At 41.8% G+C, this 24,032-nt stretch overlaps 1 protein-coding gene across 1 annotated transcript in view; it reads left to right on the top strand.

The window, feature by feature from the left end:
• Positions 1–19,726: 19,726 nt before the first annotated feature.
• LOC140009613 (large ribosomal subunit protein uL16m) overlaps positions 19,727–24,032 on the top strand; it is an 8,848-nt gene continuing 4,542 nt past the window's right edge. Inside the window, exon 1 of the mRNA XM_072055698.1 lies at positions 19,727–24,032. This exon is cut by the window's right edge and continues 4,542 nt beyond it. The gene's annotated coding sequence lies outside the window, so the exon portion shown is untranslated.

Raw genomic sequence — 24,032 nt, 5'->3', positions numbered from 1 at the left:
ATCAGCGAAAACTCAGATCAAAGTATCAAAAGAAAAAATGTTATGAACAAGAATCACTGCAATAATTAGACAAAACCTCATACTTGTTAAAATTAGCATCATGTCTAACTATCCACATGCATTTCATGCCTCTTCTCATATTCTTTCTCACATAACAATCACTATTCATGTGACCTTTTTGACAACAAAAATTACACATAACCAAAGAGTTATTTACATGAACAGGTTTAATAAATCTTACTTGTCTTCTCCTATGGATAGCAAACTCATTTGAATTAGAATTCAATCTATTCTTTTGAAAACAGACTTGTTTCTTGTGTTTAAGCAACTCATTTAGACCATCCATTCTTCTTTTCAAATCACCTTGCTCCTTTTTGAACAAATCACAAAGCTTTACTTTTCTATCAAGCTCAAAATGTAAAGCAGTCTCACTCTTTTTGAAGTAATCATTTTCAGCAATCAACTTTTTGTTTTGTTGAAAAAGATTTGCATTATCTCGAAGTAAAAAACTAATTTTCTGTTTTAACTTCTTGTTTCTAGCATAAGATTCTTTCAAACTATCATGCAATTTTATAATGAAATGTTCAAGATCATCTTCAGTTTCATCATCACAATCAGATTGAGAGTTAGAAGATGTTACCTCATCATCTCCAATGGCCATGAAAGCCAATTGAGCAGATTGATCTTCCTCTTCAATTTCGCCATCGGAATTGCATTCATTCCATGTGAATTGAAATTTGTTTATTCTTGGTTTTCTTCCTTCTTTCTTCTTCATCACTGGACAGTCACTTGCATAGTATCCAGGTTGGCCGCATTCAAAGCACTGATCAGTTTGCTTTTTGTTGAACTCTAGCTTCCCTTTGTTTCTCGAGTTGTTGAACTGATTTGGGAATGAATTGCTAGGTCCACCTTTTCTGAATCTCCTCTTGTTGAGTATTTGTTTGAAACTTCTTGTGATGAGAGCGATATCATTGTCATCACCTTCCACATCTTCTTCATCGAGGGAGTCAGAATCATCTTCATCTTGTGAGGCTTTTAGAGCAATATTCTTTCGCACTTTTGCATCCTCTTCCTCTTGCACCTTAGTCTTAAGTTTCAGCTCATAAGAGGTAAGAGAATTAATAAGAGATTCAATAGGCATAGTATTCAAATCTCTAGCCTCCTCAATAGCAGTCACTTCATTTTCCCAATCATTGGACAAGGCATTCAGGATTTTTCTATTTTTCTCACCAAGAGAATATTCTTTTTCCAGCACCTCTAAATCTTTAATGAGATCATTGAATCTACAATACATTTGATCAACATTTTCATGAGGTTCCATCTTGAAAGATTCATACTTTGTAACTAGAATGGACTTCTTTTGTTCTCTAACATTCTCACTACCTTCATGAATTTCTTTCAGTTTGTCCCAAATTTCTTTAGCTGACTTGCAACCCTTGACTCGAATAGATTCATTTGAGTCTAATGCACAATATAACACATTCATGACTTTTGCATTTAAGGTGAGATGAACTCTATCCACAGCAGTCAGTTCACTTCTTGTTTTCGGTCTAGATGCATGAGTATTTTCATCTATAAGAGAGGCATCATATGGACCTTCACTAATAATAAACCACAATTCGATATCAATAGATTGCAAAAAGATAATCATTCTTTCTTTCCAACTCATATAATTTGACCCATTAAACACAGGTGGTCTAATAACAGAATGTCCTTCAAAAAACATAGCATTATTGGTTGTCATCATTACTCCAAAGTCGATTGAGCTTAATCTCTAGGAGACCAAGCTCTGATACCAATTGTAAGGATCGAAGACAACCAATCGAAAAGCCAATCGATAAGCAATTAAGAGATCGTAATATAACAATAAGTAAATAAAAGGGAAAGAATTTGCAAACCAATTAACTACTCAACTCCTCTTGAGCTTGTAGATTAATTCAAATAAGCTACTTCAAGTTGATGAATTACAATCACTCTTGTGTACAAAGGAAGGTTCACCTCCTCCTTACCCCGAACTCCACTCGGTCAAGTCAGGACGTTTTACTATCCCTCAGGACAACCCTCACAGAGCTACACTCATGAAAGATTCACTCACAAATGAAAAACTTACAATGAACCTCACACCACTAAGACTACAAATCTTCTTTGAAGAGTACTTTCTCACTAAAATCACTCTAGATCTTTTGTATCTTCAGTGTGCAAAAGTTGTTTGAAATGTCTGACCAACCACTATTTATATAGGACCAAGAAAGTGCCTCATTAATGCTTCCAACGGATAGAAAGTAGCTGAACAGTCAACTAGCCGTTGGTAGTGTCGGACGTCCGATAGCCCTGTTTTATGCGTCCGACAGCAGGCAGTGAGTTTCAGAGATTTTCTTCAATTCTTTCGGACGTCCGGTGCAAGCTCTTTGTGCGTCCGACAGCAAACAAACAGATTTGAGAAATTATCTTGTTTCTATCGGACGTCCGGTAGAGACATATTCAGCGTCCGATAGTTTCGTCGACTTCGAAGGATCCTATCGGACGTCCGAAGCATGCGTCCGAAGTTGTGCAATGATTATCGGACGTCCGATCCTGACTTCTTGAGCGTCCGACAGTTTCAGCATACTTTGTCATCTTTCAATTGTACTTGATCTTTGGAACTAATTTGCTTCATAACTGAATAGATCTTTTAAGAGACATTAGTAACATCCATTTGTTTTGTAAACATCAAAAGATAGGGATCAAGATCAACAATCTCCCCCTTTTTGATGATGACAAAACAATGGATGGAAAGAAACAAAAATAAGTATAAGTTCCTCCTCAATCATTGCAACCAAAACTTTTAAGAGCCAAACTCATAATCTCAGAATAACTCCCCCTTACACATTGCATCCATCTCAGAATAACTCCCCCTTACACATTGCATCCATTTCTCCCCCTTTTTGTCATCATAAGAGTAAAAATCAACTACTGTAATCCAGCAACAATAACAGAGAATTCAATATTTCAAGAAAAAATAGAGAAATGACAGCAATCGCAGCAAATCATCATGAGATCATCATTATTCTTTTATCACTTTTTTTTGACATCATATAGATTCAGTAGTATTCAAAGATATCAGCGAAAACTCAGATCAAAGTATCAAAAGAAAAAATGTTATGAACAAGAATCACTGCAATAATTAGACAAAACCTCATACTTGTTAAAATTAGCATCATGTCTAACTATCCACATGCATTTCATGCCTCTTCTCATATTCTTTCTCACATAACAATCACTATTCATGTGACCTTTTTGACAACAAAAATTACACATAACCAAAGAGTTATTTACATGAACAGGTTTAATAAATCTTACTTGTCTTCTCCTATGGATAGCAAACTCATTTGAATTAGAATTCAATCTATTCTTTTGAAAACAGACTTGTTTCTTGTGTTTAAGCAACTCATTTAGACCATCCATTCTTCTTTTCAAATCACCTTGCTCCTTTTTGAACAAATCACAAAGCTTTACTTTTCTATCAAGCTCAAAATGTAAAGCAGTCTCACTCTTTTTGAAGTAATCATTTTCAGCAATCAACTTTTTGTTTTGTTGAAAAAGATTTGCATTATCTCGAAGTAAAAAACTAATTTTCTGTTTTAACTTCTTGTTTCTAGCATAAGATTCTTTCAAACTATCATGCAATTTTATAATGAAATGTTCAAGATCATCTTCAGTTTCATCATCACAATCAGATTGAGAGTTAGAAGATGTTACCTCATCATCTCCAATGGCCATGAAAGCCAATTGAGCAGATTGATCTTCCTCTTCAATTTCGCCATCGGAATTGCATTCATTCCATGTGAATTGAAATTTGTTTATTCTTGGTTTTCTTCCTTCTTTCTTCTTCATCACTGGACAGTCACTTGCATAGTATCCAGGTTGGCCGCATTCAAAGCACTGATCAGTTTGCTTTTTGTTGAACTCTAGCTTCCCTTTGTTTCTCGAGTTGTTGAACTGATTTGGGAATGAATTGCTAGGTCCACCTTTTCTGAATCTCCTCTTGTTGAGTATTTGTTTGAAACTTCTTGTGATGAGAGCGATATCATTGTCATCACCTTCCACATCTTCTTCATCGAGGGAGTCAGAATCATCTTCATCTTGTGAGGCTTTTAGAGCAATATTCTTTCGCACTTTTGCATCCTCTTCCTCTTGCACCTTAGTCTTAAGTTTCAGCTCATAAGAGGTAAGAGAATTAATAAGAGATTCAATAGGCATAGTATTCAAATCTCTAGCCTCCTCAATAGCAGTCACTTCATTTTCCCAATCATTGGACAAGGCATTCAGGATTTTTCTATTTTTCTCACCAAGAGAATATTCTTTTTCCAGCACCTCTAAATCTTTAATGAGATCATTGAATCTACAATACATTTGATCAACATTTTCATGAGGTTCCATCTTGAAAGATTCATACTTTGTAACTAGAATGGACTTCTTTTGTTCTCTAACATTCTCACTACCTTCATGAATTTCTTTCAGTTTGTCCCAAATTTCTTTAGCTGACTTGCAACCCTTGACTCGAATAGATTCATTTGAGTCTAATGCACAATATAACACATTCATGACTTTTGCATTTAAGGTGAGATGAACTCTATCCACAGCAGTCAGTTCACTTCTTGTTTTCGGTCTAGATGCATGAGTATTTTCATCTATAAGAGAGGCATCATATGGACCTTCACTAATAATAAACCACAATTCGATATCAATAGATTGCAAAAAGATAATCATTCTTTCTTTCCAACTCATATAATTTGACCCATTAAACACAGGTGGTCTAATAACAGAATGTCCTTCAAAAAACATAGCATTATTGGTTGTCATCATTACTCCAAAGTCGATTGAGCTTAATCTCTAGGAGACCAAGCTCTGATACCAATTGTAAGGATCGAAGACAACCAATCGAAAAGCCAATCGATAAGCAATTAAGAGATCGTAATATAACAATAAGTAAATAAAAGGGAAAGAATTTGCAAACCAATTAACTACTCAACTCCTCTTGAGCTTGTAGATTAATTCAAATAAGCTACTTCAAGTTGATGAATTACAATCACTCTTGTGTACAAAGGAAGGTTCACCTCCTCCTTACCCCGAACTCCACTCGGTCAAGTCAGGACGTTTTACTATCCCTCAGGACAACCCTCACAGAGCTACACTCATGAAAGATTCACTCACAAATGAAAAACTTACAATGAACCTCACACCACTAAGACTACAAATCTTCTTTGAAGAGTACTTTCTCACTAAAATCACTCTAGATCTTTTGTATCTTCAGTGTGCAAAAGTTGTTTGAAATGTCTGACCAACCACTATTTATATAGGACCAAGAAAGTGCCTCATTAATGCTTCCAACGGATAGAAAGTAGCTGAACAGTCAACTAGCCGTTGGTAGTGTCGGACGTCCGATAGCCCTGTTTTATGCGTCCGACAGCAGGCAGTGAGTTTCAGAGATTTTCTTCAATTCTTTCGGACGTCCGGTGCAAGCTCTTTGTGCGTCCGACAGCAAACAAACAGATTTGAGAAATTATCTTGTTTCTATCGGACGTCCGGTAGAGACATATTCAGCGTCCGATAGTTTCGTCGACTTCGAAGGATCCTATCGGACGTCCGAAGCATGCGTCCGAAGTTGTGCAATGATTATCGGACGTCCGATCCTGACTTCTTGAGCGTCCGACAGTTTCAGCATACTTTGTCATCTTTCAATTGTACTTGATCTTTGGAACTAATTTGCTTCATAACTGAATAGATCTTTTAAGAGACATTAGTAACATCCATTTGTTTTGTAAACATCAAAAGATAGGGATCAAGATCAACAATCTCCCCCTTTTTGATGATGACAAAACAATGGATGGAAAGAAACAAAAATAAGTATAAGTTCCTCCTCAATCATTGCAACCAAAACTTTTAAGAGCCAAACTCATAATCTCAGAATAACTCCCCCTTACACATTGCATCCATCTCAGAATAACTCCCCCTTACACATTGCATCCATTTCTCCCCCTTTTTGTCATCATAAGAGTAAAAATCAACTACTGTAATCCAGCAACAATAACAGAGAATTCAATATTTCAAGAAAAAATAGAGAAATGACAGCAATCGCAGCAAATCATCATGAGATCATCATTATTCTTTTATCACTTTTTTTTGACATCATATAGATTCAGTAGTATTCAAAGATATCAGCGAAAACTCAGATCAAAGTATCAAAAGAAAAAATGTTATGAACAAGAATCACTGCAATAATTAGACAAAACCTCATACTTGTTAAAATTAGCATCATGTCTAACTATCCACATGCATTTCATGCCTCTTCTCATATTCTTTCTCACATAACAATCACTATTCATGTGACCTTTTTGACAACAAAAATTACACATAACCAAAGAGTTATTTACATGAACAGGTTTAATAAATCTTACTTGTCTTCTCCTATGGATAGCAAACTCATTTGAATTAGAATTCAATCTATTCTTTTGAAAACAGACTTGTTTCTTGTGTTTAAGCAACTCATTTAGACCATCCATTCTTCTTTTCAAATCACCTTGCTCCTTTTTGAACAAATCACAAAGCTTTACTTTTCTATCAAGCTCAAAATGTAAAGCAGTCTCACTCTTTTTGAAGTAATCATTTTCAGCAATCAACTTTTTGTTTTGTTGAAAAAGATTTGCATTATCTCGAAGTAAAAAACTAATTTTCTGTTTTAACTTCTTGTTTCTAGCATAAGATTCTTTCAAACTATCATGCAATTTTATAATGAAATGTTCAAGATCATCTTCAGTTTCATCATCACAATCAGATTGAGAGTTAGAAGATGTTACCTCATCATCTCCAATGGCCATGAAAGCCAATTGAGCAGATTGATCTTCCTCTTCAATTTCGCCATCGGAATTGCATTCATTCCATGTGAATTGAAATTTGTTTATTCTTGGTTTTCTTCCTTCTTTCTTCTTCATCACTGGACAGTCACTTGCATAGTATCCAGGTTGGCCGCATTCAAAGCACTGATCAGTTTGCTTTTTGTTGAACTCTAGCTTCCCTTTGTTTCTCGAGTTGTTGAACTGATTTGGGAATGAATTGCTAGGTCCACCTTTTCTGAATCTCCTCTTGTTGAGTATTTGTTTGAAACTTCTTGTGATGAGAGCGATATCATTGTCATCACCTTCCACATCTTCTTCATCGAGGGAGTCAGAATCATCTTCATCTTGTGAGGCTTTTAGAGCAATATTCTTTCGCACTTTTGCATCCTCTTCCTCTTGCACCTTAGTCTTAAGTTTCAGCTCATAAGAGGTAAGAGAATTAATAAGAGATTCAATAGGCATAGTATTCAAATCTCTAGCCTCCTCAATAGCAGTCACTTCATTTTCCCAATCATTGGACAAGGCATTCAGGATTTTTCTATTTTTCTCACCAAGAGAATATTCTTTTTCCAGCACCTCTAAATCTTTAATGAGATCATTGAATCTACAATACATTTGATCAACATTTTCATGAGGTTCCATCTTGAAAGATTCATACTTTGTAACTAGAATGGACTTCTTTTGTTCTCTAACATTCTCACTACCTTCATGAATTTCTTTCAGTTTGTCCCAAATTTCTTTAGCTGACTTGCAACCCTTGACTCGAATAGATTCATTTGAGTCTAATGCACAATATAACACATTCATGACTTTTGCATTTAAGGTGAGATGAACTCTATCCACAGCAGTCAGTTCACTTCTTGTTTTCGGTCTAGATGCTCAGGCGAATTTGTGTATTTCACTGCAGTTTATGCAAAATGCACTCGGGTTGGGAGGCGGAGGGTGCCTTAGGATGACTGGGATTAGTGGATTCCTTTTTGTATGCTTTCCTGCAGCTCTTTTCCCGATCTCTTTTTCTTCATTAAAAGTCTTTACAAGCCGCAGACATATAGCCAGGAAGTGCCATTTCTTAGTAGAGCTATTACTAATCCTACTAGAAAGGCAGTGAGTGACCTCCATTGAGTAGGAATTTTGCAATATCCCTTCTAAGCCTAGGAGCTATGGGAGACATTACCCCTGCTACAGTTGGAGTTGACGGTCCCAGTCTTTTCTGTTTGCGTAGGAGTTCTTCCTCTTGCTCCATTTGAGGAAGAAGTGTCATTGGTACCCAAGCACAACCGATTCCTCTTCTGCCCTTCCCCATGGACAAGAAACAAGAAGTTGCTTGTCCGATTCTATCCCATTCAATAGCACCGGAGTCAAGGGATGCGGCTTCGATAAATGTGGTTTCGGGATAAAAGGAATCTCTTGGTTCAGATGGGAATGCGTCTGTTGTATCGGATAGTTCCTCCGGAGCAGACTTAGCAGACTAACCTGGGATAATAGCCCTATCCGTATAAGGAAAAATAAAGACTCGTGTTCACATACGTAATTCCTTGAGTTCCATTCGTTCGCTTTAAAGTACGAGCTGCGAGAAAGAGATAGATTTTCGATCTTGTACTAATCGCCAATCCCGATTCAAGTACAAGTCTCCTTCGACGTGAACGGACGCTTTCTCATTGCTTTATCTATTCTATTGGGAGTGAGGGAACAAGATTGCCAGTTCCGGCCAGTGAAGGGAGATAGTGAACAGAGGTAAAGGATCTTAGGCTTTCTTGGCCTTGGGAAAGAACAATGAATTCTGTGGAAGTAGTCGACGAGTACGGGCAGAAGAACCTATCCGTGGCTGGCTAATCATACCAGGTGCCTAAGTAAGTAAGCAACCCTTTAGTAGTCTGCTACCCTCCTAAGCCTTGTTTTAGGGGTCAAGCTAGGTCTCTTTCACTCGGATCTTCTGAATTGCCCAAAATCGGATGTGTGAGTTCCAGAAGAGGATGTTTCCACTTCTCCTAACTCGTAAGGCGAGCACTTAAGTTTCTTTGGCAAGGCTATTCTATTATAGGTGATGTCTCGTGGGACCCTCCCGACAGCGTAGAATGATCCAAAAAGAAAGGATCGGTTTTTTCTTTCAACATCTAAATTGGACTTCCTCTTGCCTCACTGCAAAGTTCATTCCGAAAGCTCCCAATAGGCCAAGTAGCCGCTTATATTAGAATGCTTTTAGTAGGAAGGAGCTCTAGATGGGCGCTGCTTCTTTTCTATTTATTTACCCTAGGAAACCTGGGCTCCGACCGTAGCGTAGCCTTCGCTGTCCTTTTTTTAAAATGATGTTTAGCAATCGCGGTCAAACGAACTTCTTCCTTTCCCAGTCTCCGATCTATTTTCTCATTGTAAAGGGCTTTCTGCAGCTAACTGCAAAGGCATTCGAGGGAGTAGGACTGATCACCTCACCTTTTGGGTTCCGTTGGTAATCCGCCCTCTATGATTCCCCTCACGCAGGAGTTGGAGGGTAGACCCATGCATATGTTTAGCTCTGGGCTTCGGTTCCCTACTGTCTAATCTCCTAGATCTCTCAGCTGACGTCCGAAGCAATCACTTATGTAAAAAATTTCTTTGTATCACTCATCGGCCCCGCTTAGGTCCTTCTCGATTTTCTCCGGATTGGAGTGGAGGATCACCTGCTCATATAGCTAGTCTGCGTGCCAATCCTTTCCCAGAGGTGGTACCCTTTCGGGAGTCACTGCTGTCCAACTTAACCGGGCGATTCCTCTTCATCTATATTGGAAAAGCTTCTCATCCGACTTTGAGTCTTGGGAACTGACCCCATGACTTGGGACAAAGCACAATGGGTCTGGAGGCAAGGAAATGCGAGACAGGGATTGAATGCCGAAAGCACGCTTCCTTCTCGCGATCTGAAACACACCTTTCCGGCCGCTAGCATTCGGATATCAAGACCCTTAGTTTTCTTGCCATTTTCCACATGGAAGAGAGACCCAAAGAGAACAGAAAGAATGGAAAGCGAAATACCTTTAGAAATCAAAACAAAACTTCACATTGGCCAATTTCACACCTTCCGAATGTGGCATTTGCCCTGAAAACAGATGATTCTGTAACAAGAACAGCGCTTATTCTACTAGCAGCGCTTACTTTTACAACGGCTACGAGAAGAGATGCATCTGAAATTCCATTAACAACGGATATGTAGACAACAGCTGGTACATTAACTATGTCACTTCCTTTTTCTTCTCGGAGCAGGTAGAAGGGTGCGAAAACAGCTTATTCGTGAAGAGCTTATTCTGATTCAATTGCTAACTTAACGAAAGATATAGTCAAATTCCTATTATATTACTATGTCCGAGTACATTAACCTTGCAGAAAGCTCCCGAAGAGTGTCCTTGTCCTGTCTTTGATTTTCCCTTGGATTAGCCCTTCCGAAAGCCCTTATTCTATTCTTGCGGCATATAGGGCTAGGTTTGTTTAGACTTGCCCCAAGGAACTCTCTTGGCAAAGTGGGTTAATCTACTAAGTCTTCCCCGTACTGTCCTACTCGATCAATGGGATTTTTGGACAATTGACTGTTTAAAGGAAAGGAAGAATTTGACTGCAAAACCAAATACACAGAAGAAAAGGAAGCAAGGTAAAACAAAACGTAGTATACCTTACATATGAAAAAGAAAAAGGTAGAGATTCATCCCCTGTTCTTGTTCGAGAATCCGCATCAATAGATGAGACTGTTGGGATTGAGCTTTCACTAAAGGACCGATTATTGCCAATTCCCATTCCAAAGACGATTTGCCGACATTAGCCTCCGAACAAGCTCATGCCGTCTCGTGAGTAATAGGACAAGTCCTCCTTGCTCTCCACCAGAGGAGAAAGTGAAACAGGACTGAAGCAACCATAAAATAGGCCAACGAACGAAAGATAGCAACTCATAAGACAAGTGGCTACCAGATCAGCTAACTGAAATTCTTCATGAAATAAAAATAAGCTAAGTAAATATCGTTCTAACTAATAGCAGACGAAACTCGGCAGTATGGTCAGGCTTTGATTACTGGATTTCCGGCTTGACCGCCTCTTCCCTGAATGCGATGCCTACTGCAGCTGTTAGTTGGCGCAGAGGGATATGATACCTATAGGCTCCGTGTAGGAGTGTTTCATATTGGTTTCGCTACTTCTATCGAGTGGTAAAAGGCTTCATCAAATATGAGTGTTGGTCCATCCATTCTTGCTATCAGACAGCTGAACTGCCTCTTTCTTCCTCCCGAGCCGCATCCGAAGCCAGCTATATCTCAATCCACGAGAGCAGCTTAATCAACATCAGCTGAACGACTTTTGGTGGAAGGTCCTGAATAGAATGAACACTTCAACCTTTTAGGAATCATAATCACTATCAAATCGAGCCTATCGTCTTGAGTTGACAGGGATTGAGAGCCTTGAATCTCTCCTATCTGCTTCCAAGCCCGGGAGTGAATAGTCTGGAGAAGCAGGGATGACCTACTGAAAGGTTCGGTAGAAGTGTGAAAGGGAAGTCTTTGACTGTCTCTTCTTTCCTGCCCAAGGTGAAGTGAAGTGGAGAAGATCAATCAATTCCTAGTCATCCGTGGGTAAGCTCCATTCCTAGGATCTGAAAGCACCAGTTTAGTGGGAAGGGAATGGAATAGAGTGTCATCCGTTGCATATACTCTCCCCGCGGTAACGTTCTGCTTCTAGTCCTCTCCCCGAGGTAGAGGGGGGTAGCGTTCCGTTTAGCTCTACATTGTCTGTATCGCTCTGTTAGAGCCTTAGGTTTAAACGCTAGTTTAAAGTGTCACACGATAGCTTACCCGCTGGTAGACGAAAGACGTAGCTGAATAAGGGGAACTTGCCCTTAGAGGCGAAATCAGGGAGGTCGGATCAAGCAAGAGTAACAAAAGGGACTCACCCTACGCCCTTCCTGTCCTTTACCTCACCGTACGCCTATTCACTACGTACCTAAGCTTTCCGGCTCACTAGTAGGTCTAGGCCAAAAGAAAGAAAGCAATTGCCCAATGAATAGGTACGAAGTAAAGAAGCCCAATCCAATTCCCGCCTTCCAACTCTTGTTGGTCAGGTTGTTATCCGAAAATCGATTAGAAAAGAGGAAAACCTTCGCCCACGCTAAAAGTGAAGACTCGAAAGAAGCACGAACGATAGATGTTGATAGTCGCATGCCGGGTCCATGGCTTATTGCAGGAGATTTGAATCTTATTTCAAACGCTTCCGATCCGACCAGACTCCCCGACCTATTTCTATCCCAAAGATTGAATACCTTTCCTCCTCCGCCTATCCCTCCCGCGAGAGAGGACTCGTTCTGTCACTCTTTCCGTCCCCTACTCTGCCCTTGGGATTGACTAAGAAAGGAGCTTTCAATCAAACCAAAAGAAGGCTGCTCTTTGGCCGCTCATTGAGAGTTGTTGATGGCGGGAATCCCAGAATGCTAGTTTGAGTTGGTAGTGGAATCTAGCTTAGATCCTGGGCAGGCTATGGTTGTTGAGATTTCATTGTTGATAGTAGTAGTGGAAATCCACCAGTTAAAGTTGCCACTCCTTAGGAGGCTTGTCGTAGAGATAAGTCAATCTCTATCTGTTTTATTGAGGAAGTTCAGTCTCTTACTCCCTCTCTGGAGTTGCCAGTGTAGGAGTACACGGCTGAATTTGATCATCTTATGATGCGTTGTGATATCATGGAGCCAGAAGAACAGATTATTGCTCGTTACATTGGTGGGCTACGTCCTGAAATCAGTAATGTGGTTCAATTGCAGCCCCATTGGACTTATAATGATGTTTTCAAGCTAGCAATCAAAGTGGAGAGGCAATTAAAAGAAGCACGTGGTAGTAGTTCCAGATCAGCCAATCGAGAGGTTTCTTCTAACCGGGGGAGTCTCCCTTCCTCTAAGCCAACTACAGCAGAAAAATCCTAAACTTCAAAAGTGCCTTCCAAGAGTGATGTTGGGGCTGGTTCTTTCCCCAATTAGGAGGGATTTTATGCTTGACCACAGAATCCGGATCCTCGACACGACCCGTTGTGACTCAGCGCCCTCTTCCACGTCGGTGCTGGCTGTAGCTCCTGTGACCTCCGGCCAACTGACCAACCATTGAGATTGTTTTCTTTTTTCATTCCTCTAGCTCTATCCCAGGTCAGATCTTTTCAGTCTTGAGGGAGAAAGAAAGTACGCTTATAAATCAGCATGCTATTTGAAGGTCAGTCCCGAGTTCCAAGAAAGTGGAGATTGGTTGGCTAGAAGGAAGGGAAAGTGCTAGAGATTTTCATTCCATGGTTGAAGTCCCTGTGGATAGGTCAGTCAGTTTCTATTAAGCTAATTCCCTCATGCTAGGAGTAAACCTACCCTAAAAGAGCGCTGTATGAGAACGGGCAAACCCTAGCTTCCCTGGGTTTAGATCTAGAATAAATAAGGACTGAGTCTACCTACGCTAGAATCTCTTTTGCTATCGGTTCTTACTCCAAGGGGATATATGATCTATAAAGAAAGCGTGCTATCGTAAGGTTCTTAGTCCCTGCTTCTTTTTCCCAGCCTTTTAGGCCAGAAACCCTGTTCACAAGGAGATAGTCATCCCAGGCCTAAAGGAAGCAAGGTGAGGATAGAAGAAGGCAACCTGCCACCAAGTCAGCCCCTCTTTCTCCTTGTCGGTCTAATTAGGCTTAGGTATTCTATCAGGCTTGACGACCAATCGACCTTAGGGTTTCCTGGTCTCCTTTTCTCTCACACATCTGGAATGGATTACCCGGAATCTATGTGGACGACCTGATCGTGACCGGTAGCGACCTTTTTGAAAGGTTTGAAAGAAAGCAGCTAGGAGGTAAACATGGTTCAGAATCCGATCCGTTTGAGTGGAAGTGCTTAATGCGAGTGTGATTCTATCCTATGCTCAGTTCCTACACACTAATCTACTCGGAAGGGATGCTGTGCTCGCATAAAGACCATCAAGTTAGTCTCGTCTAATTCTCGCATCTCCCCATATAGGTAAGGTAAGATATTATCTTTTTGAATATGTGCATGCTTGATCTCATACTGACATTCTTTCGCCCGCCTGAGAAAGGGCTTTTTTCATTCTTGTAATGAGAAATTATAGATTGGTAAAGTGCTCAGAGTATGGGTATGGGGGTACCCGCCCGAAGCTATAGGGCCAAGTACGTTCCTAAGGTTTTGCACATATTGTCCCAATACCTGGAAATGGAGCTAACCACCATTCCTTCACCGAAGTGCTAGCCGACACACTACTTCCTATAGACAACCATAGCTTCCTCTCCTTATGCGTTCTATAGGGCGAGTACCTTCGTTCCTCTTCCGGAAGGGATGCAAAGGATGTCGATGGGTTTTTCAAAGTCAAAACCAAAGCAGATGGGTCCATTGATAGATACAAAGCCAGGTTGGTGGCTCAGGGGTACACTCACTCAAGAGTCTTGGCTTTATTATGAGGAAACCTTAGCACCAGTAGAAAAGTTCAGTTCGAACCCTTCTTGCTGTTGCTGCCGCTAGAAAATTGCCTATGTCTCAGCTGGATGTCAAGAATGCTTTATGTAATGGAGGGCATTGGGTGTGGAAAGAGCTGTGGAAGGGCTAAAGGTGGGGAAGGAGGAGAATTCCTCACCCCTGCTCTAACTGGTTTCAATCACTCTATCTAACCAGCCGGAGGTAGGCCGTCGGTTATCTCCTTGGGTCATCTTACCTGGACCCCGCATTTCTCCCAGTTCTCTGCGGAGTTTGTTGTTGTTGTTCGGGCTGAATAGTCTTTCTTCGAAGGATTTCATCGAATCAGACACGACCACTTTTCGCCAGTAGCAATAGGATAAGGCACGCCTAGTAAGGCACTGGGGTGTGGGCCTCTTTCTTTGCTTAGCTTTGATTGAAGACGAGGCCCCAAACCACCTCTTTGAATAAGGAATAGAGGAGTTGGTAGAAAGCACGGTTGGCGATAAGCTGGTACTAGTTTCATTCTTTCTATTCAATAAATATATCTTCCCGGAACTGGAAAATCAAATAGACTGACAATGTAGGCACACGCTGGCACAGTTCTGTAAAAAAGAGATGTCTCATCCGGTTGAGCTGTCGCAATCAGTCTTTCTCTTCCTGTCTGACTTAGTAGCGGATCCAATCCAACATGACTGTATGAAACCTTAAGCAAGAAGGCTTAAGCTAGCTCATTGCCAGAAAGCGGAGCTCGTCTTTATCTAATATACGATCAGAGGACGCTCATCCCAGGGCCTGCAGCAGTGACTTCCGGACCTAGCTCTGTATATGTTTAAGGAATAACCGACGCCCGCTCGTGGCATAGCTCAGAGTCTTAGTAGTAGCGATCAGTCCTTTTGCTCTTCACGACTCCGATCTTCTCGGGTTCCGAAGAAAGACAGTTCTTGATCCCAGTCCGCGCTGTTCTTGTTCTCGATTCCCCTGTTCTGTTTGAAATTGAATCAGAATAGGGTCGACAAATAAGCAGTTTGTGTTTGCATGTTAGCATACGGCATTACCGGTGCTATAGAATCAGCTGTTAGCAAGAATTGGCTCAAATGCCACAGAATATGCTCTTTCTTCCTCACAGCTACCAGCCACAAAGCAAATCGATTTCATGTCGGCGAAAAGCTCTCTTCTCCTCCGAGCAGCAGTGGCCCTTTCATTGCACTCCCTTGGGCTTTCTTCTATTCCCTCTCCGGGCCCTGGGCAGTAAGAAAGAGTGGAATCGCATTAGGCACCCCTCCCACCTTTAGGTGAGATATTTTGCTTTTGAAGGCACAAGCAGTCAAAAGAGAGTTCAAACTAAAAGCTGTCCGATCCCTCATTCACTACTTGTAAACTCTCGAAAAAAGCTAAAGAAGCATCATACCCCGGCAGAAGGGGAAAGAATATTCTGGGGAAAATGCCGCTGCATTACTCTGGTTAGAAATTGAAAATTGGGAATCAAAAGTATATATCCCGAATCCTCTAAAGGAGAATCAGAATAAGAGCTTCTTAGGTATGGCATCCGAAGCGTAGGAAAGCGACTGGACAGAAACAATAGAGAACGAGGAGTTGATAAGAATAAAAGTAACCTACCTCTCTAGCGGTTACGGCTAAAACACCTTGTTAGGAAGCGCCCAGGAAAGCAGTCGTCAAGCCAGATGCGTATGAAATTCTAACTGCTGCGCTGACGCCTTTTGATTAGACAACTCCTAGTGCCAAGCTCACTAACTAGGATTCGTGAAAACAGAAAGAAGAGCTAGCGAATCGAATGTAGCCCGTGTTGAGGCGAAAAGAAAGGAGGATTCCTTATATAAGTGAATTTCTTCTTCAAGAGATTCATCTCGGTCTTAGACTGCTACGGTTAGCTCTTGCCCTGAACCAGGACTGGCTATCTCGAAATAAATGTATTTACGCATCTCGAAAGAGTTAAAAGAAGTAGTTCATTACTGTCATCAAAACAGTACCTGTCAAAACGATACCATAAAGCACCGAAAGGCGTGAAGCACCAGACCTGTACTCGAGAAAGTCATAATGGACTTTTTTTGCCGATCCAAGAATGAACCCCTCGTGGCAGAACGCTCGAAAGAACGATCTGAACACACCCTCCACTCCCCTCTCGCTTACGCTCGAGCTGCTTCGCCCCTCCCGCAGTCTGATTGACCTATTTGCCCATCTAGTGAAGGACTATCTGAAACTCCTCCTTTTCTGTCATTGGGGAATCCCTCACAAGCCAATCAATCTTAGTCTTCCCTCCTTGTCAGAGGAACATGTACCTGGGCTCCCACAATGTAAGAGTGAGGATGTTACCTTGTTGGGTTCTTTATTCAAAGGCCCTTCTCGCAGCTTAATGAGCTGTCGGTTTAGGTACGGCCCATCCAACCACCTTAGGCCTGTCCCCCTATAGGACCACTATACCACCCAGCGGCTTAGGTCTTATCGGTATGACAGAGATGAAATATCCATATCCGAATCAGGCGGATGGACCCCTTCACAAACAAGTGTGAAAGACATAAAGAGGGTTGACTTATCGCCCTAGCGACCAGTACGGAATCCCAGGACTCCAGCATCCTAAGAGCCGGGTCCTATCCCATCTAAAGACCTGAATGGAGGGGACCCAGGCACCGATGCATAGGCAGAATACAACTAGGGTTCCAACGACGAAAAGGGGGAAGGCTGAAATTCAATAATCTGGTATAGTAAGCCATTCTGATTTCCTTAAAGAAAGCAAGATCGCGGAAGTAATGAATACAACTGCGTGAAACCGCCCCCCAGCACGAAGAGTGAGATCTTGCCCGTCTTATTCTTGCCCAACTCCCGAGTCTGCTTACCTACTTCCTGCCCTTATGGCTGCCTTTCTAGAGATGTCCGACTGTCTGGACAAGGGAATGAGCTACTTGAATTACCAGGGTTGGAATATGTTAGGTACATGTCCGCTTCTTCAACAAAGTACCCTGTGAATATCTCTAGTAGGAATTACTCTACCGTTATTGGCCTTTCCTTTCCTATCATAGTAATAATGGTTTTCATGGGAAGAGCAAAAGTCCTAAGGGTGGGGCATCCCCCTAATCAATACCAATTGATAGTTCACAGTCCTAAGAGGGATACCGTGGCTACCCTTCATAACGTGGATAAGAGTCATAGGGCTTTTATAGGGCTTTCGCTATAAGGAGTGGAAGCAAGCAAGAGACGGGACTAGAAAGCGAGCATTCAAGTTCCAGCAAGCGGCGGGCAACTCCTTCTTTTGTTGCTCTAAAGGTAAGCGGATCAGAGTCAATTCTATCTTTTCGGCAGTTTCGAATGATTGTCTTTAACACTCTAACGATTCTGTGAAAGGGGATTCATCTTACTGTTGAGCTCACTAAACTCAGTTGTCGGTTAGCGGGTGCAGGTATATTTCTTTCGTCCTGGTCCCATAGCTTTTAGTGCGTGCAGGCCGGTTCGATAGATACTACACTCCTTGCATTCAGAGCTGGAAAGCAGAAGACAACGGTAACACAGACTGAAGTAGACTATGGCCCTTCCTTATTTCGATGAAAGCAATAGATTCGCAGACGACGAAATCAAATTGTTGCTCTTAAGCGGGAGGATGACACATGGTGTAATGACCAAGATGAGCTTAAAAGGTTGGTTAATTGTTGAGTTCTTAAAATCTTTGTATACAGCTGATGATTCGGGCGTGGATCCGAGACAAGTGTTCACCTGTCCAGTCCAGGGGCAAGACTTACAGATCAACAGCTCCTAGCTTTGGTTGGGCCTATTCTTGTCCAGTAACCATTCTGAGTGGAAGTAGGACGTATGGCCAAAGGGGAAATTACTGCTATTTGGCAACTACGCTTCTTCAAGTCTCATCTAGGGCTCTCAAGGAGCACCACCAGCTTATGGTTATCTCAAAAAAAAAAGACATTTCTCCGTAAGTGGGCTCTACTTACTTTTACACCTTTCAAGGGCCTGTTTTTTCCATCTATTTGAAATCCTGTCTTGTGTACCGTCTTGTTAAGATAATGAGACCTTCTACGCGCCTCACCTCCCCTCCCACAAGGGGCTTTCCAAAGGCCTTCTTCTCGTTGGTTATATCATGCAATTCCCCCTCTCTACCAACCTATCTATCGATTTTGAGTAAGACATGCGAATTGGAGAACTTATGTCCTCCCTGGCGATTAGTGAAATGGGGTTCTCACTGTAATAAGAATCCCAAGGAGCGTTAAGCGTTTGGTGTACTTAAAAAATAGAAAGAAATCGAATTTATTGATTGATGCTTTCTTTCTTCCTTCTGACCCCGCGCAGTGAGCAAGCAGCTTCCCAGTCTTCTACTCCGAAGAGCCAATACACCAGAGTAAGGGAAGGAGGCCTTGGGTAAGGCATCCGACCTGACTCGGCACTCCCCGACCGATTTCTATTTGAATAGAATTCCTACTCCCGTTTTCAAGTTCCAGTCCACCCACCAAAAGACTTTTGAAAGCCGTTTTGTGTGCAAGCCCCCTCCTGCCATAGTAGGCATATCCTTCCGAGGCAGATGCATAGCAAGCACCCCTTTTTAGTCTACTAGTCATAAAAGACTATCCGCTTTGACATGAAACAGTCTAGCTCACTTCCGTATCGACTGGCTGAAATGCCACCACGGGGTTAAAGGAATTGTTTTTTGATTCTGCGTGCTCAAGACGCTTGTGGTGCTAACTAAGTCTATTCTTGCCAGTGAGAAAAGGAGGGCAGCTACTTCTTTATTTTGAACCTACGACACAGAGACTTCCACGGAGGTGCCTACCATCCACCTCTTCCTGGAACGGAGATCAGATAGCTAACTATCGCCGCCTATTCCTCTTACTTAAATGCTTTGTATGTCAGCAGCAGGCATCCTTTCAGTGGTAGGTGCGGCAGCATTGGTTTTTGGAACATAGGCCATTCTCGGTGACGCGTTGACACCAGGCTCCTTATTTGCCACTTTGCATTCGTAACGGGCATGACCTTGTCGTCTGCAATGCGTGCAGAACTTAGGTATTCAAAAAGAAAGGATTTATTGCTGGCGATCCATAGACTAAAAGGCTTGCAAACAGTGCAAAGGGCAATCTCGCAAGCTTCAGCTTTCCTGTATAGTTCTTCGCTCGGTATGCTTTCTTCCTATTCTTTTGCAAGTCTTTCTATATGGTTCCACTCAGGGCATTCCATTGATACGCCCGGGTTCGTTCAGACGAGGTGGACAGACAAGGACTTGACTCATTGCCATCGGTGAAATGAATCCATTTTCATCTATCTGTCTTTCTTGGTTCAACTCGGGAAATGCTTTGAATTCATGTTGTTAGTCTCAACTGGAGTATACCCTCTCCATTGGGTTCGTAGTGTTCACGTGATCGAAATGCATTGGATGTATGCCCGGGCAATTCCAATATTTCATAGATAGAGTTTTTATGTCATGTCTAGATGATCACTACTGACAGTGAGATCAGAAAAGCAAGGAGCTTTCTTTCGAAAGTGCTAATGTGGAAATGGAAAGATGTGAAATTCATTCCTCAATCTTTTGCCGTATAGCGTACTTTATCGAAAAGGTTGAGCATTCTTTCATTTAGAGATGTCACATCAATCAGAACTACTCTTTGAGACAAGGCATTCTCACCCCTCAACGTCTCGAAAGAAGAGACAAGGGCTGGAAAGAAGCAAAGAGTCTCCTCATAGCACTACTTCTCAGAGATAGCGTTAACGGATCTATTTCATTTCCTCCACTTTTATTGATTCTTTCTTTTTTATGATCTGCTAAACCTCTACTATACAAGGGAACAGACCTGCGTTGACGTCAATCCATCCTTTGATCTTGGACATCTCACTTGGAATTAGATATAGAGAAATTCATTGAAAACTGAAAGTAGAAGGCAATGAAAAGGAGTTTCTAGCCGGATCTTCTATCTACGCAAATTGAAGAGATGTCTGCTAAAGCCGCTGCAATTGAATGAGATAATCTGCAGCAATTGATTCACGAATCCGATGCAGTTAACGAGAGTCGTGGTAGTTCAGTTCGAAAGGCAATTCCCGAGGAATATGACATGGCTATTCTTTCAGCTCTTCTGACTATGCTTTCCGTGGTCGCTAGGCGGTGGTTTAGTAAGGGCTTTAGGAAAAGGCCTAACTGCTCTTGTCGGAAGGGCTGGGCTACTAGATGGGAAAGATCCCACACCTGGACCAGGCTCAAAGCGATGAGACGATTTCTTCTCTTCTCTTTACGGGGTTAGACTCTGACGAACCAGAACAATAGACTGATTGACTGTGGTCAGGTCAGAGCCTTCTGTTGGAGGAGATTGATTTGACTTGCTACCGTACTTAGTGTTCCGCTGGAACTGGATTCTCTAAAGCTGAAAGGGAATACCCCTCGGGGGAGATAGGAATCGAATCGATTGAAGAAGGAATTGACTTATCTAAAGGAAGAGAATCAGCAACTATTTCACCGGGGATGAGCTCTATGGCTATTCTATGTTGTAAGGATCAACTTAGGCTTAAGCTAGAGCTGCTCCTTCTATCACATCGGATTCTAGTAAAGAGATGGGCCTTCTCGTCTGATCTCTGCATCAACAGGAATGCGGGAAAAGCTTCTTCTCGCCCCAGAGTCCCTAACAGCCTTAAGCCCGTAAGCTACTTCCTTTAGTTGAACTGGTTGCTATATAGGTCAATTGAATCTTAGCCAGTTTCTTCTTACTCCTTTTGTTCTCATTCCCGGCCAACCATGCCATGAAGAGTCGACAAGAGCAATCGCAGCTTCTTGAATGCCTCTTTCTGATTCACTTTCTTCTTCAATCGATTATCACTTCGGAACGGAATTCCCTTGAAAGACATTAGAAAGATAAGCTTATTCGACCGGTAATGCCGACTCTGATCTTTAAAAGACTTTGCTTCTTTAACGTAGGGAAAGGGAAGGATTTCCATATGGAGCTTTCATTTTTGGGCATGCAGCAGGAGATGAAAGAGTTGCCCTTCTTTCAAAAGGCATGATACCAGTATTTGTATATTCTTCCGATCTTTCTTAGGCTTTTAGAGTAGAGGCAACAGAGGAAGCAGGTAAAAAAAGTGTTAAAACTTTCAATCTTAGTTCCATCACGGACCCGTAATCTATTAAGCAAGGAACCCATTATTCTTCAGCTGTAGAGGGAAAATTATTAGAAATTTCATTTGAGTTCCCAAATGAACATATTCTAATTCTAACAATGTTCTTCTGGTTTAAATAGTTCATTCCACCTCCGAATCTCTTAATTCTAAATTATCTGATTCTGAGCATCAATACGCCTGCCTGACATCCTTCCCTGAAGGAAACCCTTCCACATAGGAATCTGTCTTTGCTGCTTGAAAGCTGTCCTTATTACATTCCACTTCCTTGTAAGTAAAAGGGCTCAATGGGAAGAGCATCAGTCCTAGCTGCTACCTCGTTGGTTTGATTCGGGAGTTAAAGGAACCTTTTCCTACCTTTTAGGGACCTTACCTTTAGGCTGAACTCCATTAACCCAAGGCGCAATTGCAATTAGAACAGGAAGTATAGTTTATAGCAACTAAGACTTTTCCATTGAAGGGCAAAACAAGCATCGACTAAATGTCAAGCCCCTTATCCTATAACACTATATATCCTTAATACTAAGTAAAAAAAAAGTCTTAATAGAACTAACAATCGATGGACTGGGCGGGATCGACAAAAGAGCAAAGAGAACTCAATCTCTAATTTCAACGCCTTCTAAAAAACCCAAATACGGCATTAGCAATGGAAGAGCTTAGTTAGGATAGGATAGGCTTAAGACAGGAACCTCGAACTTTCTCAGTTCTGGGAGATTATAGATAAGCTGGCTAGGGGTTCTTATATTCTTTTCACTTCAATTGAATATTGAATTGGCTTACCCCTGAGAGAACACTGGATGTATGCAAGTCCTATTGAGGACTCAAAATGCTTCGAAAGCAGCAGGACAGGACCACTCACTGGAGACTTCCCCTATGGCTTGAAAGCGGCTTTCTTTAACTTGAGGAAAGGATTGGCTTGGCCCTTAGCCAGATTTTATCACTTCGAAGACTTCGGAATGATTGCAGAATCTTTGCTATGTCTCCAAGTAAGATAAGAATGCCCCTGCCTTGGGCTTAGGAGCTCGTAGCACTCTTATTTTATCTTTTCACGACTGCAAGGAAGATCCTATGAGGAAGATAGGGGAAGTACTTTAGCAAAGGGTTTCCTTTGGCTGCACAATGCCTTTTTCTATGCATGTCTATGCACATTCTCATAAAAGGAGAATTCACCACTCGATTAGAAAGTTTTTTTGGTATCCTTCTGACTTCCTCCGGAGACTTCGCTGGATCTCACTCTATTCTATAGCTTAGCTTCCTTAAAAAGGAAGAATAAAAGAACCTATCCTATCCCTGTGAGACTAGGGATCTACCTCCCAACTCTAGTTCTTTCCCTCCACTCCTTTTACCCCTCTATCCCCTGGCACTGAAATGATTCTCAAACCCAGTCCATTACTACAAGGCTAGGATATAGTCTTTGCTTGATCATAGGCTGACTCCTACAGTCAAGAGCGGGTTCGTCAGCACGCTTCCTCTAGCTATCCAGGGGATAGCACCAGTTTCTGAAAAGAGCTCCCTCTAGTCAAATGGGAATTCGAAGGTTAGCGCTAGTTAGAATAGAAAACCTTCCTCACTTTGATTTTAGGAAGTACGGAAGTGGATAAACCATCTAACCCTGCGAGCAAGGCAACTAGCTAAGCAAGTAATCCCAGGTCAGGAAGTCCCGGGACTGGTGCTATAGTAACCCGCCTAATCACAGGTACTATAAGTCAAAAGTAGTAGTCTTTAGTTTGATAAAGCTCTCCCACGCTCTAATCTGTAAGCAAGTGAGGTATGGTTAGCATCAAAGGCTTAAAGTAAGGGCTCGAACTTGCAGCCAGTAGTGAGTTATTAAGCCAGCAATCTAAGCCGATAACTAGAGTAAGGAAGTTTTGAGACAGAAGTTAGTTGTTTCAGTTCCAATTACGTAATTACATTTTGAAATGAAAGAGATCGAGCTATTGGAAGGATTGGGATAGTAACCAGCCCTATAAGCCTACCTTGTCCCCGCCAAACCAGCAAGGAGTCAGTCCGCCAATGATGAGTAAAGATGGGAAAGACCAGTAGTAAAGGGATTTCTGCTTCCACCACTGCTGTCTCCACTGGTTGAAATGCATCTGCTTCTATCTCAATAGCTTTCAAAAGAGGGATCCTTTTCTCATCAAAAATATCGTAGTATAGTTGCAGACAAAAAGTTGCTGTAACGTGAACTGCGCCGGGGTGAATGTAGTGTTCTCAGCGGCCTTGCAATTCATTTAGAGAGTTATTGTAAATATTGGACCGGGAAGAAAAAGGGGGAAAAAGTCAAGTATAAGCACATATGGCGCGAAAAGGAAATCCGATTTCGGTAAGACTTGATCTGAATCGTAGTTCAGATTCAAGTTGGTTCAGTGAGGGCGACCGCGAAAGTCACCGAATGGGTCAGTCTTTTCCTTCAGTTTGTCCCAGATTTCAAATCTAAAAAAAGGCGTGGGAGGACGTTGCAGATGTCCGGGGCGGACACGACTTCTTCTAAGGCTAGAAGACCACTGGAAGACACCCAGGACTAGAGCATGTCGTGAAAGAAGCACACTGGGCGGGCGTGCTTCGACCCTGTCTCCGGGGCACAGTTGAATGTAGATATCATGAACGCGAGGTGCAGGATA

Source organism: Coffea arabica, chromosome 6e (assembly GCF_036785885.1).
Source record: "Coffea arabica cultivar ET-39 chromosome 6e, Coffea Arabica ET-39 HiFi, whole genome shotgun sequence".
NCBI classification, from domain to species: Eukaryota; Viridiplantae; Streptophyta; class Magnoliopsida; order Gentianales; family Rubiaceae; genus Coffea; species Coffea arabica.
The sequence above is the reverse complement of the archived record's forward strand: the minus strand, read 5'-3'. Positions and strand labels throughout refer to the sequence as shown.